This window comes from Polypterus senegalus, chromosome 6, assembly GCF_016835505.1.
Source record: "Polypterus senegalus isolate Bchr_013 chromosome 6, ASM1683550v1, whole genome shotgun sequence".
Classification (NCBI taxonomy): Eukaryota; Metazoa; Chordata; class Cladistia; order Polypteriformes; family Polypteridae; genus Polypterus; species Polypterus senegalus.
The window spans coordinates 156,367,741-156,380,756 of NC_053159.1; the positions used below are offsets into that span (position 1 = coordinate 156,367,741).

Here is a 13,016-nt window from a genome sequence, read left to right on the forward strand (position 1 = left end):
TTAGTGGGAATGGTTCAGGACTCACTTCAGTTGTTATAGAATATATTTTGAGAAGAGAAAGCCCTGAGAGATAGAAAACAGATTTTATAAAAAAAGGCCTTTTAAATATGCATGGAAGTAGTTAAAAGGGTCTTTAGTACTAAATTGGGGGAAATTACATATGCTGGTGAGAAAAGACTATAAAACTGAACACGATTTGAGAAAGAAAATTGTACAATGAAATATATATATATATATATATATATATATATATATATATATATATATATATATAAATAAAAAATGCTCACTACCTACCTTTGGACAGTATATACTTTTTTTAAGTAAAAAAGTAGCAGTTTGTCAGGACAATTAGGTTAAACTTGAAACAGTCAAATTTAACATCACATGTCAAGATCTCAGCCTTTTTATCAAATCACCAATCAGATTAATTGAAAAGTTATCTTTCTCTGCCCACCATGAATTAATTAGTTCATGCTTATGCTTACAGTAGCAAAGCTGAGCCCTTAGAGAGGACTAAGCACAGGTTCAGCTGAACTTCACTTTAATTTTGTCAAGTTTATTTCTTAGGGTTTGAGCTCAGAGATGGGGATCAGCCCCAGAAAGTACAATAGCAACTAGTGAGTGGTTTAATTTGGGAAGGAATAAAATAATAACTTAAAACGTATGTTTGAGATGTAGGAGGAAAACAGAAAACAGGAAGACTCCACTGGGTTGGTTACCAGCCCAGGATTTGAACAGAGGTACCCAAACCAGTAAACGCAGTAGCAGTAACTACTGCATCACCATGCTTCAGTGACATAAATAAAAGACACAGTGTGCTTTACATATTTAATACAACTTGTTCATTTTCCAATAATCTAATTAATTATTTAATGAATTAACATAATTCAATAGATAGTGATAATCTGTCACTACAATAAAAACTAACTATGCCCCTGAGAGGATACTAGTCCATCGCAGCGCACACTTACATGCATACACACACCAACTCTGATCATAAATTAAGCTAACATGCTCAGCATGTCAGAGAAAACAACAGCATTTAGTAGAAAAAGCATCCCATATAGATCAGGGGAGAATATGCCAACTCCACACAGTGTCCTGTACACAAAGACACTAGTGAAATATATGAATTGTAGGACTGTTTGAAACAAGTGACTTTACAGATTTAATAGGTGCTCGGACCTTCTTGGACTTGATGACTACTTGTAAATATGACATGTAAGAGTCACCCTTTTAAAGTTTTAGACTCAAACTGTTGGCCTTGGTTCAAATAAACATCCAAATCCCAGTTTTCTTTTTCATCGTATTGTATGTCTCAAGCAGATCCTTATTGCATATTCCACAGCATATTGTCATATTAATAGGACTCTCTGTGCATTAATAATCTCCTTACAGACAGATGCAGTATCAAGATGAATCATCTTGTTTACAGAGGTGTCCTGCGAGCACAAGTGTGGTTATATCAGAAGCTTTATCTTGTTCACAGCCATGCAATCCACAGGGGGAGAAATAATTAGAGCACTAAACTTGCTACTGCCATCATAAAACAAATCATAGAGAAGCACATCAGCGTTTAAGGGCTCAAGACACAAAATTGTATTTGTTAAGTGATGCTGGCGCAAATCATTCTTACAAAAGAGGATGAGACAGATTGATTGAGACAGATAAAGCATGAAGTTGTATGTGTGTCTAAATGCTGAATTGTATTTCTGATGATAAATACTGAGATTCATTAAAATACAATGAGGCCTTTGGACTGGGGATTGGAAACTAAAGTGGGTCTCAGGAAAAAAAGAAGAAAATTGAGACGGGGAGGAGAAATGCAGCATGAAACGAACGCAGCCTTCTTTTGTTGTTTTTCTGCAGTGCAAATGATGTTTATCACAGAAAGGTTGTTAGTGCAAAAAATAAAAAGAATAAAATTAAAATGAATATTGAAAACAGTTTCAGAAAAGATTATGACCTTAATAAATTATGCAGTTATGATATGCAAATTAAATCTGGGATTGTTTCAGCTCTGAGCTATGCTAACAGTTAAGAGAAAGGTAAACTCCAAGATAAAAGTGAAAATTAATGTTGTAATCACATGGAAAGATCTTAACTGAAGTCCTTTCAACCTTCAGAATTGCAGTTTACTTCCAGCTGATGAGAATCAACTAGTAAGGAGCCCAGAAGGTCAAACGACAAGCCGCAAGACATCGATTAATCACTGATTTAATATGGCACGCATACACACACGCATAATGGCTACCATGCATTCCCAGCATTCTTTTGGCACATCTTCTGAGCAAGTCATCACAGATGAACATGATGCATGTATGAGTTGCAGTACCAGGAAACATATGGGTGATGTGTGTGTTTAAGTTTAAGTTCTGTAGTGGCATAATATCAGAAACTGTAACCTACCTAAGTTTTGGGACGTGATGGCAGCATTTTTTGTTTACTGTCAACATGTGATGGCAAGCCACAATGCCGCTCCAACAAGATAAATCTGCATGCTTCAATGTTTGAATGATTTCAATGAGTGGTGAAGCATCTAACCTAAATGCTGACATGCAAATGTATTTATGCATTCATAAATTTCTCGCATAGGCAATACAAGCATTGCACATTCCCTGTTGTAAAGACTTGATACATTTGAAGGTCTCACATACCATCTTTTGTGTCTTTTTTATTTTGCATCTTCACAACAGCATCAGAATATAAAGAATTTTTATCTTTAACACCTTTCTTTACTCAACGTACAACACAGTGAAACTAGACTTTGATTTCTCACCGTGATGATTTCTCACATCCTCCTTATTTACTTAAAGTACGCACGCAGGTATAGAGAGTACAATGATTATGTAGCAGCAGCGTCCTCAAGTGCACACGTCACATAGCTTTATGTATATCCCCATCCTTATGTGGCAAACTCCACTCCAAAGCTTCTTCTAGAGTATTTTTTTTGTTACTTGCTATGGCATGATTAAGCTGCTAGTGTATGGTCACCCAGTGAGTCAGCAGTCAGGACTGAACTTTTATAGTACATCTTTACTGGCTCAGGACTGCAAATCACTACAGAGGGAGGCGAAGGAGGCTGATAATACTCAAAGATCCTTACTTAACAGTATTATTTAAGACTTTAGTCATCCTGCACAGTCACTTTTCTCCCTCCTCAACTCGATAAAGAGTATGTTTTTAAACTCTTGCTCCCTAGCCCTGTAGATGTTTTTTTATTCCTGATATTCTTGGTTTCTTCTCACATCCCAATGATGAGCATAACAACAACAAACGCATGAGTTTTTTGTGTCTATCATCTGATGCTGCATTTAATCTATGTTGTGGTATTTACAGTATTGTATGTCACTGGTATTCTACTAATGTCACTAGTTTGTGGAAATCTTTGATGACTCTTTATAACATGATTATAAATTTGTACTTCCTTGGCATCTTCTCATTTCAGGATCAGTTTCCTGGCCTCTGCACTACACTAACCCCTAACTCTTTGAGCCATCTATCCAAGCACACAGAAGGAAGTGAGATGAATGGAATATGATTTGTCCATTGTGGAATATTCGGACCCACACACAAACAGGCCGACACAGAATGTCCCAAAACACGTTTATTTACAACCCCCACCACAGTGCACAAAATAACAATAATAAAGTTCCTTCTCGCTCTCTCTTCTGCTGCCTCCATCTCCTCCCTCATAAGTGCCGTCCTCTTTCACCCAACTCTGGCTCCCGAATGGAGTGAGGTGGCCTCTTTTATATAGCACCCGGAAGTGCTCCAGGTGCTCCCCAATTAACATCCGGCAGCACTTGCGGGTATGGCGGCAGTGCTGCATACCCCAGTTCTGGTGCTGCCCAGGCGTCCCCTGGTGGTGGCCACGTCACTCCACAGGGTTGAGCTCCCCAGGTCAGTGGCCCCCATACAATCCAGGGTGGCTGCTCTCTTCCATTCCAGGGAAGACACTGTCCTTCTCCCGGTCCTTCCCTTCTCATGGCGTCCCGGTGGGGCAAGGTCACTGGATGTCTGTCACACCATTAATAAGTGTAACCAAATGAATCAGGTGCAGTAAGTGCCTTTCTTATCATCCCCATTACCATTTGAAATAAAAAAAAAACTTTGAAGCTACACACTTTTTTGTGCCCACATTCTGCTCTTCTGGAAAGCAGCATTGAAAGAAGTGTGCATGTGCCTCAGTCGTCACAATTTACTACAGCAGCCAATCCTGTAAAACACCCTTTGCGTTCCTATGTAAAATCAAAGCAAAGTTGTTGCAGCTTAGCTCTTCCAAGCTTTGTAAATAATCCATTTTCCCTCTTAAATTTAAAATCAAAGTAATAACACTACATGTAACACTATCAATGTGTTGCAGTTCTTGAGCTGCTAAAGCTGAAGGTAGTATCATCTAAAGTGAAAATGTTATTGAAATCAGAAACCATTTCCAGCTAGAAGCCCAAGCCACGTGATTCACACAGGCTTTAAACAATGCATGGCAGAGCTTTCGTGTACCTGTCACTGGGGATCTGTCCTACATTCTCATTTCTGTGCTTCATGAACAAATCAAAATGAATCACAAAAGCAAGATATTGAAACCTCAGAATCAAGGATATCATAATACAGCCTTTATCTTTAGTATTGGCTAGCTCTCTACTGTAATCCTGTCAACCCCTCATTTTATAAAATACAAATTCACGCTGTAAACATCTAAATTAAAAATATAGTCTCTGTACATGTGATATTCCGTATGTGCTCATATATCTGCCACAGATGTGCTGGAATTACAAGAGCAGGAGTTTTGAGAACTGTTACTATAAATAGGAACTGAGCCCAATACATGGCAGGGACATCGCTGGCCGCCAGCACTCAGGCCACTTGGGGGTCTGAGTAGCTTTACTGAGGTAAATTTAATTGGGCTTTTTTTGAGCTCTTTTACCTTTAAATTATTGACAGACTTTTTTTAATTTAACTGAATTTTCCACATGCTGGATTCCTTTATATGAAGGTGGGTTGTGAGGCAGTACAGGGAAATGTCAAGAAAATTACAGAAATTAAGGACTGTATTTCCCTAGCAGTTAGCCACAGATGATGTGAGCTCCAGCCTCTGCTTTTTATCTTCATTTACTTAACAGTTGTATCCATTTTTATAAAAAGCATTTTTATCAAGCTTTATTTTGCTGTGTTTCTTATATTATTAATATGACAATTTTACTAATTTTAATAACTCGATTAAAGCTACAAATATACAGGGTGGCATGGTGCTATGGTGGTGCAGTGGTTGCACTGCTGCCTCGCAGTTAGGAAACCAGAGTCCTTTGTGTGTGGAGTTTGTGTGTTCTTCTCATGTCTGCGAGGGTTTTCTCCCACAGTCCAAAAACATGCAGGTTGGGTGAACTGGCAATACAAAATTGGCCCAAGTGTGCATGTGTCTTTGCTCTGTGATGGACTGGTGCCCTGTCCAGGGTTTGTTCCTGCCTTACGCCCTGTGCTAGCTGGGATATGTTCCAGCACCCTCCCACAACCCTCGTCTGAATTAAGCGGGACAGAAAATGATATATGTCATGTCACATTAACAGGACTTTCTGTACATTAATCTTCATACAGGAAAAGAGCTATTAAGATAAATCATCTTTTTTAACACTAAGGCATTACATTAAAGTAATAATAATATTAATACTCTTGACTGCGTAATATAATTATTTGTTTAAAGAACAAAAAACGTCTGCATAAATATTTCAGTGTACACACTGTGTATATTTCTATCTATATATGGCACGCTTTTTGTTTTCTGTCCAGTATTATATTTTTGTGTTACAATATAAAATTTAGCATTTTGTTTACTGTTTACAATGTTATGGGCATGTAAATGTACAATAAAAAATTAACCAAAATGAACTTTAATCTTTTTTTCCCCCATATGAATCTTTACAATTCCTTAGCTCTTCATTGTACTCCTAATGAATCGATTGACTGTTCCTGATGCTCTTTTTAATGCTGCCTTAAATAATACTGAGCGTTGTGGCAGACCTAACGATCACTCAAAGTGCCACACTGCACTAAAATTGACTAAGAGCCCTATCACTGGCGGTAAATCTATCAAAGGAAAATAAATATCCTCTTTATTAATTTATTACAGTTACAGAAAAAAATGATAAACAAAAAGCACATATCAGAAGCTGCTTGCAATTTCAGTAGTTAGACAAATTTTGCTCCAGTTTTGTGGAATATTTGCCTACTGTTCATATTTAGGTCAAAAGATTCAGGTTATTTACCTTTCCCATTCAATAGACTGATAAGAATAGGAGGAAATGCTGCTTTCTCTGTTATCCTGCAGGGGAGCTTTAACACTACACCACTAGATGGCGAACATGTTCTTGACTTTTTCCAGAAATGAGAGGTGACACTCAATTCATTATTGTTTGCTTTCCTAAACATTACAAGTGACACAAAGTACTGTTTATGTACAGAATAGGAATAATTAGACAATAAAGGATTATCAAGATATATGAGAGTTGTTACAGCAGTACACAGTTGGCACTGGAGCTTCACAGCTCTGGGAGTCTCATTGAAATCTTTGCCCAGTTCCTTTTTTGTATTGAGTTGACATTTTCTTTGTATGTGGCTGTGTTGATGGAAAATTTGAAATTGGACCAGTTTGAGTGTCTGGATGTAGAGTGCATTCAGAGAGTGTTCAGACCTATTCACTTTTTTCACATTTTGTTAAGTTGCAGCCTTGTGCTAAAAACTTTTAAACTTATTTTTAAGTCATCAAGAAACACTCAATACCCTAAAATGACATAGTGAATACAGAATATGGAATTTTTTGCACATGTCTTAAAAATGCAATATACATTGACACAAGCATTCAGACCCTTTGCTATTGATCATCACTGAAATGTTTTAACACCTTGTTTAGAGTCTACCTGTGGTCAATTCACCCATCTATATAAGGTCCAACAGTTACTAATGTGTATCAAACTAAAAACCAAGCCGTGAGTTTGAAGGAATTGCCTGAAGAACTCAGAAACATGATTGTGTCGAGGCAGAGATCTGGGGAAGGCTAGAAACAATTCTGACAGCATTGAAGACTTCCAAGACCAAAGTGGTCTCCATTAGTCTGAAACAATCATGACTTTTCCAAGAACTGGCTGCCCGGCCAAAGGGAGCAATTGGGGGAGTATAACTTTGGTAATAGAGTAGACCAAGATCCCAATGGTTACTCTGTCTAAGCCATGTGGAGATGGGAGTAACTTCTAGAAGGACCAATATCATTTCAACACTCCACTGATCTGGGTGTTATGGCAGAGTGGCCAGAGAGAAACCTTGTCTCTGTAAAAGACATGTGAAAGGCTCTTTGGAGTTTGCACAAAGGCTACCTAAAGGATTCTCTGACTGTGAGAAACTAGGCTGTATGGTCTGATTAAACCAAGATGGAACTGTTTGGAACTGTAGGCACCTCTCGTCACCTATAGAGTACCATTCTAACAGTGAAGCATGGCGGTCACGGCATCATGCTGTAAGGTTGTTTATCAATGGCAGGTAGCAGGAGACTAGTCAGGGTAGAAGGAAAATGGAACATAGCAAAGGATAGAGATATCCTTAAGGAAAACCTGCTCTGGAGCAGTCTGTACCTCACACTGGGCCAAAGATTCACCTTTTGACCCAAAGCACAAAGCAAAGGCAACATAGGAGTAGGTAAGGAACAACTCTTTGAATGTCCTTGAGTGGCCCAACCAGTGTTTGGGCTTTACCCAACTGAATATCTATGGAGAGACCAGAAGATACTGTAACTGTCCACTGGTGATCTCCATCATTTTGCTTTGTCATTCTGGGGTATCGAGTGTTACTTGATGAGGTACAGCACAAGGCTGCATCAAATCAAAGTGTAAAAAATAAAAGGGTCTGAATACGTTCTGAATGCACTGTATATGAGATACTCTTATATACACTGCATATGTTTTTTGTCTTTGATTGTCTGGTCATGCTGACAATTACAGGCTCCAGCTCGACATTTAATTTTAATGAGGTGTTCACAAAATTAATGGATAGACAAAGAATGTACTGTAAGAGAGTTTAGAGGAAGTGGAGCGATCCCACATATTGCAGCACAACTGTTTGCTTTTTGACATCTAAGTTTCACCTCAACCTTTTGCTTAAATCTAGTAGTCCTCGCTATCTGCTTGGGTGAATCTGACAAAGTCAGTTTTTGGGATGAAGAAGCCAAGAATGGAAAATGAGACTGAACTTCTTTAAGTCATGTTGTAGACAGGGATATAGATACGCACAAGCATAAAAGAACCGTAATCAAAGGGGTGCTTAAAACAGGATGAACAGGCAACTACTTTTATTAGTTCAAATTTGACAAGGAAACCAGCAAAAAATGCAAGACTTTTAGAGCCCTACATAAGGCTAGTGTCACACTACAAGATTCAGCAGGATTTCTGAATGGAAAGCATGTTGAATTTAATAACTGTGACTATTGAAACTTGTTGCCTCAGTGGGTGCCAAATTATCCAGCTAGGAATGGCAGTGGATAATCAATTACCTGATTTCCACATGACTTTTGAAATTTCATATTACTAAGCGAAAGTGTTAATAATCTCACAAACTCCCATGCATTTAAATCCCAAATATTTGTTACACATTGAAGCTCAGAAAAGCACAAAGGAATAGATTCAATGCCAATATAAGGCAATTCCAAAAGGAAACAGAGGCCCGATCCAAAATCCAAGAGCAGAAGCCATTAAACAGAGCACAGGTTCAAACATCCAGGGATTCAAAAGAAAATCACAAAAGTAACTGTGGGTCCCCCCTACCCAAATAGTGCTGAGGCCAGCCCCTTACTGTGATGTGCAGGTGGCCCTGCCTCTTGGGGACCACACAGAAGATGACACAAGCATAGGCACCGGTACATAGACACAATTTAAGTACAAATAAGATACAAATAAATGCAACACAATAAACAAAATAATTAGAAATACAGTTAATACAAACAAAAGAATCAAAAATGAACAAAGAAGACACTGAACAAAGATTTGCACCCCAACTAGGAGAGGAACCTTTATTGAAATATAACAGAAAGTACCACAATGTTGCCTTATTTTAGTAGGCAATCAACATGGAGCCTAATGTGATACATTACAATCTCGGCCTATCTTTTTGTTTTGCTTTTTTACTCTGTCATGCTCAAACAAATATGAAGCATCTGTGCAGGGTCTCGGGTTTAACCAGCTTTTTCTCCGTTTGCACATTCCAGAAGGCTCACTTTCTTGCCTTTCAGTTTCCATTGTTTTTCACTGCTCATGGGCACTGTATGTATAATACATCTAGCTATACACGCACAAACACAAAAGTCCACCCCTATGATTATGTTGTACGCTAGTGTTGAAGGATTATTGTGAGAATAGAATAAAACCAGGAGATGGTAGCACAAAGCAAAAATCATAGTCAGACCATAAAATCAGGCCAATACCAAAAAAGACAACCAACCAAAACACACAACCAAAGAAGTCAAAAGCGAAATCAAAAACCATAAAAGAAATCTGATGTTAAAGCCTACATGATAAAGAGACTAACTACAGCACATTTCAAGTTCAAGAAGTTTTATCTGCCAAGGAAAAATGTGTAATGTAATTGCCGCCATATTTATCCCGCAAGGTGACACACACATTAATGGGAATAAAATGCAACTTTATCAGGTCACTATGAAATAATCAAACAACCTCAAAAGCAGTTTCTACAAAGAAAAAAAAAATGAAATAAATTACAATTGTTGAAAGTCACATAGAATTCCTGAATGCTTTGACAGTTTGACAGTCACTGGGGTGACACACTATGTAACTGGTTGTGATGGGAATGTGCCGCAACTGTCTATTACTCACTATGAAGGCTGTAAGTAAAGGCTATAACTGAAAATCATAGAAAAAGTGATGTACTGCAAAGTCAGCCTAAAGCAACATTTTAAGCAGAGGTATAATAGTAGAGCACTGTTCAAAATCAGGAATGCAGCTGTCAATAGAGCTACGGGATGCCTTGGTGTATGGTTATTACTGTGCGTACTTTTAGAGTAACCAGATATTGTAAGCAGCTCTCAGCACACTTTTAATAAGAAACATCTTTTTGAATTTTGCTATTTCGCAAAAGAGTGTTGACACTGCAAATCATTATTGCAACTATTATCACAAAAACTAAAGGGAATAATATATTGTCATGGTTTGATGTTGTCTCCTTACCCTTTGATGTACCTTCTGTTTCCTGCTTTGTTTAATTAATAAAGGGAGGCCCCGATTTAGCCATCTTTCCATCAGGTGCTGTGGAAATTAGTAGCTCATTCACCTGAGGGATGCGCAAGGTCTACGCTTGGCCAGATTTCCTTGCTGTGGCATTCTGCCTACTGGCCCACTTTTCTCCCGTGGATAGCTCATTGATTTACAAGAATTTTATTGCATAGGTCTTTTAATTTCTGGTTTCAAGTTATTGGTTTGTCCTCTGGCTTAGATTTAGACTTTGCCCTTGGGTTTTAACTTTTGGATTATTTAGAGACTAACAGAATTCTGACTCTTATTTAGTTTTGATTAATTGGGTGTGTTTTGTTTTGGCTTGTAAAATGTTTTTTTATTCTTTAAGTCTGCTTCTCTTTATTGATCTCTGTTTCTAATTTCATTTTATTTCTTTGTCACTTTTTTCTCTATCAAGTCGAGCCTTCATTTTTCTTTCTTTAGTTTTACCTTATTAAATTGTAATTATTTACATTAGTATTCCTTTGTTGATTGGTTTGTTGTTAAATACATATTTAAATTATTTTCTGCTTTTTTGAGCTTTAGGGGTGTTTATATTAGGTTTTAGACCTAAACGATACTAATCTAAGCTTTGTTGTCTTGGCCTAATACATTTTTAATGATGTCTGCATTGTAACATTTGATTGTTATGCTGCCATGTGTTACTAGAGGCGTGTCACATATGTGTGCACATTACATCAGTACGGTATGGCCATGTTGTTTTGGCAGCAATCTTCTGTAAGTTTAAAACACATACTGTAAATTGTAACTGTGCTCTGTTGCAAAGCAAAGACCCTCTTACCTAGCTTTAGAACATTACTTTCTTTATGAGGGTTTTTTTTTTTTTTGATTTTAGGATTTGACTTATTTTTGTTTTGATAATAAGCTCATGTTTTCCTGCTGATTTTTAAAGTTTGTACATACTGACCCCAGCTCTCTCAAGATGTTCCTTCTTGTTTCACCACTTTGATAGCCTGCCTCATTTAACTTATACTTTCTAACCTTTAATCATCCTTTAATTAGAACTAGGGGGCTTTGCCCCCTGCTCGCTTCGTTCACCCACTCCAAACCCCCTCCCGGGCGTGCTACGCTCCAGCCACTTTGTGTCTCTGCCGCTCGCATTGTCAAGTGGGTTGAACGCACGCTAAGGAGATGCGGTCGGATCAGCTGCTGTCTTGCTGCTATATAGCAGCTGTCCTTTTGTCTCACTGCCTTGTCTCACGGGATGTCAAATTGTCTTCCGAGAAGATCACGTATCGTCGCCTTCCAAGTTTTGTTTTTTTTATAACTAGAGAGATATCAAAGCAGTCATGACAGTGATCAAATACTGTAACTTTGCTAACCTCAAGATGTGTTTAACACAGTTTTCCACTTGTGCCATCCTGTATTGACAGCATGTTCAGCAGACAAACAATATGATTAGTTTGGACTTGGGTTTAATAGACAGGGTGCAGGGTTGATGTCAGCTTTATACCAAGTGATTTTCAGACAGGCTCCGGGCTTGCATAGCCATGAATGTTTCCTGCCATGTGCCTGATGTTGCCATTATACAATCAATACATATAGGGACTGTTACAGTAAATATAATCTTTTCGTCTATTACAGTCCTATACGTTGTATAATAATCATTAAGACACTGATCATGTTTCCAATATTTTCAAAGAATGGCAGAAACACCTCCATTGCATGTAGAGAGTTGGATCACTGCCAAAAACAATATGCCTTTACCTTACAAACTGTTCATTCATTTTACAAGCTTGACTATTCCACTACAAGGTTGCTGGAGCCCATCCAGGCAGCACAAGGTGCAAGGCACAAACTAACTCTAGATTGAGGGTGCTGCTCCATCAGAATGCATACTCGCCCACACAGGGCCAGTTTGGATGGCCACTCAATCTTATATGCACATCCCCAGGATGTCTGAGCAAAGTTAGGTACCCTTAAAAAAGCTATGCTGTCAAAATGAGAATGTTACACTCTGCAGACATTGACCAGGTTAGGATCTGAACGAAAGATACCGACAAACTGAAGAACTAATGACTTCAACTCTGTGCTATCGAATTCCAGTGCTTAATCACAGAGTTTTGCTGACTAGACACTTAACTTTAGTTGATACTGCTACTAACTGTTATGTACAATTTAATGATTTATTCAGAGTGACGTTCAGGGAGAGGAGATTCTGACAGCATTGAGCAAAATTTAGGAGCTCACCCTGAGCAGTTTGCCAGTCCAACAACCACATACAGTATTATACAGAATCTTATTCCTACCACTCAAGATTATTACGCAAAAGAAGTATGTTATTTTTGAAAAAGTATTCTGTTATTTATTTCTATTAATATTGCACATGCACATGTTTCATTTGTATAGTGACAGCTATTGAGGGATAGGTTAAACACGTCCATAGCATGCAATAAAGTGACAAGAACTGAAGAAAGGTTATAGTAACGCTGAGCCACAGTGCCAGGGTCTGCAAGGAGTTTGCATGATGTCCCCATGCATTAATGGACTGATTGGCATCAGAGAGTGTGCTTAACTGTGGATGACTGTCTGAACACTGAATACTGAACATGTGTCAGTAATGCTTCTCAATTAAGAAAAAATATTTATGTGATGTGAATTAAATAAAATCTTTCTCCTTTTTCCATTCCCAACCTGAGCCCCACAAGATTTGTGATATTAAGAGATATTAACACCCTGTCACTAGATTACACTGTTTCAAAATATCTATAGTAAATCATTTTA

At 38.0% G+C, this 13,016-nt stretch overlaps 1 protein-coding gene and 1 long non-coding RNA gene across 8 annotated transcripts in view; one reads left to right on the top strand and one right to left on the bottom strand.

Moving 5' to 3' along the window:
• The window catches only part of kalrna (kalirin RhoGEF kinase a), a 758,514-nt gene that overhangs the window by 319,104 nt on the left and 426,394 nt on the right, over window positions 1-13,016 (bottom strand). The gene's annotated exons all lie outside the window — the stretch shown is intronic.
• The window catches only part of LOC120531733, a 70,735-nt gene continuing 62,556 nt past the window's right edge, over window positions 4,838-13,016 (top strand). Inside the window, exon 1 of the long non-coding RNA XR_005634149.1 lies at window positions 4,838-4,895. This is a non-coding gene — a long non-coding RNA (uncharacterized LOC120531733). The remainder of the gene's footprint in view (window positions 4,896-13,016) is intronic.